Source organism: Lactuca saligna, chromosome 1 (genome assembly GCF_052625555.1).
Source record: "Lactuca saligna cultivar CGN05327 chromosome 1, ASM5262555v1, whole genome shotgun sequence".
NCBI classification, from domain to species: Eukaryota; Viridiplantae; Streptophyta; class Magnoliopsida; order Asterales; family Asteraceae; genus Lactuca; species Lactuca saligna.
In genome coordinates, this window is record NC_136417.1 from 12,347,815 (window position 1) to 12,355,623 (window position 7,809).

At 40.1% G+C, this 7,809-nt stretch overlaps 1 long non-coding RNA gene across 1 annotated transcript; it reads left to right on the plus strand.

Moving 5' to 3' along the window:
• The first annotated feature begins 1,269 nt into the window (after positions 1-1,269).
• Positions 1,270-5,103, plus strand: LOC145048239 (uncharacterized). The gene is made up of 4 exons (XR_013682782.1): positions 1,270-2,050; positions 3,163-3,250; positions 3,779-4,090; positions 4,172-5,103. It is a non-coding gene; the product is annotated as an uncharacterized LOC145048239 (long non-coding RNA).
• The last annotated feature ends 2,706 nt before the right edge of the window (positions 5,104-7,809 follow it).

Consider the following 7,809-nt stretch of genomic DNA (forward strand, 5'->3'; position numbering starts at 1 on the left):
TAACATAAATGTCTGATTTTCTTCTATCATACTATACATACCTCATACACATCACTGATCTCTTTAAACTTTTCGGTAGCTCCTGGTTTCTTATTGACATCAGGATGATACTAAAAAAAGCAATAAAAGAATATATTATACTTCTACTAACACAAACATAGTTTCATGATCAATTTTAAGGTAAAAACTAATAAGTAACAACTTTTCGCTAGAAAATCGGAGTCAGCAGCTACATAATCATGAAATTTAGTTACATCAAAACAATGCAAATTATAAATGCACAAATTATTCTGATTGATTTCAAAATTGGAAAACTTTCATCACAAAAGAATACCATAAGGTTTTATAATTAGGATGCTTCAGTAATCTTTTTATATTTTAGGACCACAGTAAACGACCATCAGTAAGTCCCTAAATCAAGTTAACAAAAAGGAAATCAACCTCACCAAGAATGAAAATGCATCAACATTCTATCATATAGGATGATATGATGAAAGATACACCAACACACGAATTCACATCTGTTCGGTTTGAATGGAGATAGATAAAGTTTTATCCTACTCATTACAGTGAACTCATCCACCTTGCTTCCCTTTACAAGTAAGCAACTTTATGTCTTTAATTGTTTCTTTTTAGTGCTTCTTCATTACCATTAATGGGTTTTCCTTTTTATTTTTTTTATCATATATGGAGGGATCTATCTTTGACATTAAAGTATTGAGACCAGCTCATTCTCTATCCAATACAGTGGGATTTGAGGATTATTCATCAGGAAGTCACTTAAATGGAGCAGTGATGACATTTAGAATGCACATGTAACAAATTAACAAAATGTCAAAATTAACTAAATGTTTATTTTTGGTTTTGTATTTGATCATGTTTTGGAAATTATTGTATACAATCCGTTTATAATGGAGTGTTTGAAGGAGTTCTATGCAAGTTATGATGAAACCAACTTAAGGTGGAATGGAGCTGATCTTTTATGTAGACTGTAACGCCCCGTTTATTTAAATAAATTAGTAAATGTGAGTCTCGGACTAATTTGTGAAGAATTTTAATAGTCGGGGTTAAAAGAGTACGTTCGGGATTAAATTGAAAAGATTTAAAGGCTGAAGGGTTTATTGGTAATTTGGGGAGTTATTATAAAAGAAATTTATGGGATCAAGGCTTAAAATGTTATTTTTGGAGTTAGTTTGTAAAGATTTCTGAAGGCAGCCTTAAAAGTGTAAATTATGAACTTATTTTGAAAGAAAAGAAGGAAGAAAAGAAGGAAGGAGGGATAGATTATGTTAATATGGGAATGTGTTTTAAGGCACCGGGTGTATAACCCGTCATTACTCCCCGAAACCCTGAAAACCTATGAGATTTCATCAGCCGCCACTTCCTTTCTCTACCCCTCTCAATCGCCTCTACCAGCTCCGACCATTAGCGCCACCGAGGAACGGAAGCCACCCAGCCACAGTTGCGTGTCGAGGATGCTACCGCCGTCCTTCGCCATTGAAGAGCCACAATGTCGATACCGGAGACGTCGACGATTGAAGGTCCGAAGATCCGGTTGTTGGGTGTCGGGACAGAAGAGGATGAAGAAAGAACCACGACGTCGCTGCCGCCATTGGAAGCTGCCGACAGTCAAGTTTCGCCATGACTTACGTCGCCGGCAAGGGCCGCAAGCAACCAGCAGACACCGTCTTTCTTCTTCTTGCTTCCGTTGATGCCGTCGTCGTTTCCTATGGTGGTTCTCTGCTATATCTTGGGTGCCACCGCCATTGTGAGGGCTCACAGATCAACCATTAAGATGGTTGTAGCTATTTTGGAACGCTACACTCCGTATCTCTCTCTTCTTTTCATTTCCGCCGCCTGCTACCGCTAGAGTGGAGGTGGTTAGATGCATTCGGGCAGAGCACCCGTGTATGTTCCGGAATGATGCCCTTGGGAAACCATCGCGGTGGTGGCTGTTATTGCGAAAGTCGCCGCTGCTGCCGCCTCTCCGTGGTTCTGCCGCCGTCAAGCGCCACCAGGTGGTGGTTGTGTTACTTTTCCAGGAATAAGGGTGGGTGTGTGTTATTTCAGTGATGTATGATTGGGATTGTTTGATTGGAAAGCCGAGAATAGCCACCGCCACCACCATGAGGTGGTGGCTGCTGCCAAGCACCATGAGGTGGTGGCTGCTGCCAAGCACCGCCGCCGGCCACCATGGTGTGGCTATGTGTGTGTGTATGGTTAATTGAGATTAGCCTTGTAAAATGTAACTTGAATTTGGATTAATTAAAAGAATCAAAACCACCGCCGTAAACCGCCATAGACCACCACTACCCAAAGTGGTAGTGGATGGTGCCCCACTAGCAAACCCTAATGGGCTTAGATATTGGTTTTGGGCCTATTGGGCCATGTTTGGGTGTGAAACCCTATTTATGAATATTTGGGCCTTGAATTTATTTGGACCCACTTTTGGGCCATTGGGATTGGATTGTGAATTAAGTCCAAACTATTCCAGGCCATTTATCTAGTAGAGTAAAGGACTTAATGGACTAAATCCTTAATGGACTAATTGAGAAAATCCTAATATTTGAGAATTTTTCACGCACGCGAGACTTAATTAATAAGTGAAATATTAAATAACAATCATTGGCAGAGATTAATCTAAGCAATAATGGACTTAATGGATTAAGTTCTTAACAGATTAAGTACTTAGTGGATAAGCTGTTAATGGGTTAAGTGTTTCTCACTTAACCCTAATTGTCATATTATGTGAAACCCTAATTTCACTTGGGCTTTGTGTTGGGCCATCCAAGAATAATTAAATGGACTAGAGTAATTAGTTGGGCTTTAGAGTAAGGCCCATACGAAGGATTGGGCTTAATTTGGAAAATTGGGCCATAGTTGGGGCCTAGATGGTTGTATGATGTTGGGCCCCTAGAATGAGACATGTTAGACTGGACTGGACAATTGGGCCTTAAGGGAAGTCCATGTAGAGGTTTGGACCTAATTTGGAAAATTGGGCCATATGTTGGGCTTTGATCCCTAGTTGACCTTGGGCCTATGGATTGGGCCTTGGGCTTAGGTAAGCCAAGCTAGGGGTAATGTAGTAATTGTCCAAAGCATGTATTTATAGTTATGTGTTAGAACCCAATTATTAATTGGGTGTTATTTTGGTGTTGACAGTTCGGGAATCTGTCATCCAGCAGTTAGGGTTAAGTCTGCGGGACTTCAGCAGTGTGGGATTGTGTCTTCGGGACTTCAGCAGTGTGAGGTGAGTTTCCTTCCAGTAGGAACGGGCCTAAGGCCACAATGTCGGCCCATTTAGTAGTAGTAGTTTCCGTACTTTGGTCCGATGCAGTTGTTAGTTTGTTTGATGCCTTTGTGGCTCAGACAGGATTTATGTGTTAAGTGTTATGGGCTACGGCCTGACGTAGTATGCAGTATATGAGTTTATGATCATGTGTGTTATGCTATTTGATACGTGTTTTTGCTATGCTATGCTATGCCCAGTCAGTTCCAGACTTCGGTCCGATGCAGTTAGTTCCGGACTTCAGTCCGATGCAGGGGACAAGGTCCCAGTCAGTTCCGGACTTCGGTCCGATGCAGTTAGTTCCGGACTTCGGTCCGATGCAGGGGACAAGGTCCCAGTCAGTTCCGGACTTCGGTCCGATGCAGTTTCCGGGCTTCGGCCCGATGCAGTGGGCAAGGCCCAATATGTGTTTATATGTTATTGTATGGTATGTGGTAGTTTGGGGGAGCTCACTAAGCTTCGTGCTTACAGTTTCAGTTTTGGTTTCAGGTACTCAGTTTTCAAAAGAGGAGCTCGGGAAGATTGCAGTGCACACACCATTTGTTCAGTCTGGGATGTTTATACTCTGATATATTTGACAGTTGTTATAATATTTTGAAATACATTGCTTATAATTTCTATATGAGGTTTATTGACTATGAGTTTATCATTAAATTAAACGAAATTTTTACACTGTGTTTTTGGGATGTTTCACAGAGTAAGGATAAAGTTTTTTCATGAAGAAAATCATGTAAAGAATCAAATGGAGCTGAATCTTCAACCCTATCCGGCTTCTTCCCTATAAGTCATAAATATTACAAGGTATGTGTGTGCTTACTAATTATATTTATTCATTCTACATGCGGTTTGATACTTGTTTTTTGGTTTTGGTTTATGAAATAGATGTTTCAAAACACATACAACAGATGTTGAAAAAGGTGACGAATAAGTGGAACAAAACAGAAATTATAATCAAATCTGGAATGTGTTTTCCTTACCTGCATTCAAAGTGCTATATGGAACTTCAACAATCGAAACCTCATCGGATGATGAGTAATCTTCATTCGACAATGTAATAATCTCAATAGCCTTTTCACTTTCCTTCCTTGCTCTTGGCTCACCAGATTTCTTTTCAGTTTGTCTAGTGGAACATATCATGCCATATGTTTTTTTTGTACATTGCTCTCCTTTCTCACGGTGGTTAAATTCGTTGCCACCTTCCTCCGGCCCTTTACTACAACCGCTTCCGATAAATTCTTATATTCTTTTGAATCTAATTCGCAATCATTCAGTTGATTGTTAACATTCCAGGAAAATGAAGTTTCCAAAGCCTTCCGCCTTGTGCTGAAAACATCTCAAAACCCTAAATCTTCATTTTTCAAAATGAAAACTCCTTTTGAAATGAAGAAATGTTTACACTGATTGGAGATCTGGTGTTGAGAACTCGTTGACCTCTCACATGCCCTTCAGTACCATCCATAGCAATAGTCCTCACCATATTTCCCCCAAATGTTACACCACTTTCAAGACTAACCTAATCATTTGTGGTGGGGATGGAAGAGAGAGAAAGAGGTTCTGTTAAAGACGGGGTGGGGGCGGTGAATGAGATGTTTGATGATACCGATAAGAAGGAGATCGACCAAAGATCCGATGAGAAGATTAACAAGTAACAGAGAAGCGAATGAGAGAGGAGAGAGAAGGAGGAAAAGGGTAGAATCAGTTGCGAAGATGAATGACGATAGAAAGAATGTAGAAAAGAACAAGTTCGTTTTTCAAACTTTTGGGATTTTGTTTCCCCTATTGTCTACTAACGCGCATTTCATTAAAATAATAAAGCGATAGTTATAAAGGACACACGTTTAAGATAAAGCTCCCTTCGTGTTTTTAATATTTTTCTTGAGATGCTAATTTAAGGACACGTAATAATGCATGACCTAAATCCTTAAATGTGTGTACATATGACACTATTTGAAGGCCACTCTCTTTTGCGTAACATAAATTAGTGTGTGTCATGGTTTGCGTATCATTAAAGGCATATATTCTTGTAGTGATAGGCCTTATCCCTTTTGCTTTCCCCTATGTTTTTTAGATCCCAAGGAAAGCTCTAGAACCAATCTTGACTTCATCCAACCATCTTGGAAGGTTTTAAAATTGGTCAATGCTCAATCTTTTGAACATTGTCACCTTTAGTCCTTCCACTTTTAATTATTTCAAGTCATTTTTTATTAATTTATAATTAAACAATATAATTCGAATTAATATATTTTTCTCAAAACATATTAACAAATTATTTAATTTGATTTCTAATTAATTTATTAATCATATAACAAATTAATAAATCTCTCTCTCTCTCTCTCTCTCTCTCCAAATAGTATTTTACTCTCTTACTAGGTATGAGGGCACCCCAAAATGACTTTACTAATAATTTAAGTTTGGAGTAATTAACTTAATGGCTTAGAAACCTAATCCAACAACTAAATCATATATAGAACCAACTATTGGTATTGGTGTAAGACCACCAAGAAATATTAGATGAGATCAACAAAGCTTGACTCACCAATGCTCTATAGCAACCAATGAGATTATATGTTTTCATCGTTGTCATGTCATGCTGTAAAACATCAATAAATTTTGATGAACTCTTCGGAGGGGAAACAAGTACAATCCTATAACAACTAATGGAATTTAAAAACGTCAACATTCCTGCAGTGGTGAAACCCACAAAAACCATCATGTTTATTTATTAATAGGTCATTTATAAGTTAATATCTTACAATGCATAAAAGTGGCTTGGCATTCCTTTTCCTATATTGATTACCGTTTTGAGCCTATGGCATGGATGAATGTTGTTAATGTGACTACTTTGAAGAGAAAAGTCATTGAGGTGATTATAGTAACCACTATTTTGATGTTTTGGACCTTTTGTATCAAATTGGTGTTTCAATTGTCAAAATGAAGAGAAGCGGTATCTTTAAAAAGACTGTCATACATTCTTATAATTGCTTATCTATTAGGAATACTAAAAGCAGTATCAATTGGACTATGTGATTATTATTACTGTATCCTACATCGGTGCGACATGGTCTTATACGTGGTTATATATGTTGGAGTCTTCCCTCTCTCTACAAGGGATCTTTTGGAAAGAGGATAACTCTAACATATGTACAGACATAAGTGAAACGACCCAAAAACACGACCCAAAAATTTTCGTTTTTCCATATAATCAAAACCATAATATAAGTATCATAACATAAACACATGCGATGTATCCCCAAAACATAATAAAATATTGTGCGGAAAACTGTATCATACTACATCAATCCAAAACATCAAGAGACATCCCCAGGATAAAAGTTATGCTGCGGTGTGTGCGATGCTGTCACCCCGAGCTCTTCCCTTTGCTTGCGGAAGTACCTGAAACCAAAACTGAAACTGTAAGCACGAAGCTTAGTGAGCTCCCTCAAAATACTACATACTATACAATAACACATAAACACATATTGGGCCTTGCCCACTGCATCGGGCCGAAGCCCGGAAACTGCATCGGACCGAAGTCCGGAACTGACTGGGACCTTGTCCCCTGCATCGGACCGAAGTCCGGAACTAACTGCATCGGACCGAAGTCCGGAACTGTCTGGGACCTTGTCCCCTGCATCGGACCGAAGTCCGGAACTAACTGCATCGGACCGAAGTTCGGAACTGTCTGACTGAACATGGCATAGCATAGCACATCAACTAGCATAACACATATACGACATGCTACATCGGGCCGTGGCCCGGAACACATAGTATTTAACACATAAAACATAACACACAAATCCTGTTCGAACCACGAAGGCATCGAACATACCAACTACTGCATCGGACCTAAATCCGGAAACTACTGCTAACTGAACGGGCCGGCATTGTGGCCTTAGGCCCGTTCCTACTGGAAGGAAACTCACCTCGTAAGCTGGCTGCTGAGTGTGTGGCTCGGAAAGCTAACGGCGGCTGCTCCTGAATCTCCTCGGCTACAAGTCCATAAACACACTCAATCAAATACTAAACACTGCGCTTGGGGTAAAATGACTCTTTTACCCTTGGTCAAAGTCAACTCTCTTTTGGGCTGACTCGCCGAGTTGGCCACCCAACTCGCCGAGTCCTACTCTCACTTTTCACTTCTACTCACTGCTACTCGTCGAGTCTGGCATCGACTCGACGAGTACCCTCTTGATCCAAGAACTCAGACAATCTTCATCCGACTCGCCGAGTCGTATGAACAGACTCGACGAGTTGTTCTTGATCCCAAGAAGATTGCCTTGGACTCGCCGAGTTGTATGAACAAACTCGTCGAGTCCCTCCATCACTGAGTCCACTCTCAACTCGCTGAGTCCACTTCCTGACTCACCTCGTCCACTCGACACTGATAAAACTGAAGGACTCGGGACTCGCGACCCGACTCGTCGAGTCGTTCTTCCGACTCGCCGAGTCGCCGCCATGCAACTGATTTTTACTTGATTTTGTTTGAATCCAATGCATACAATTGATAGATCTGAGTCCAA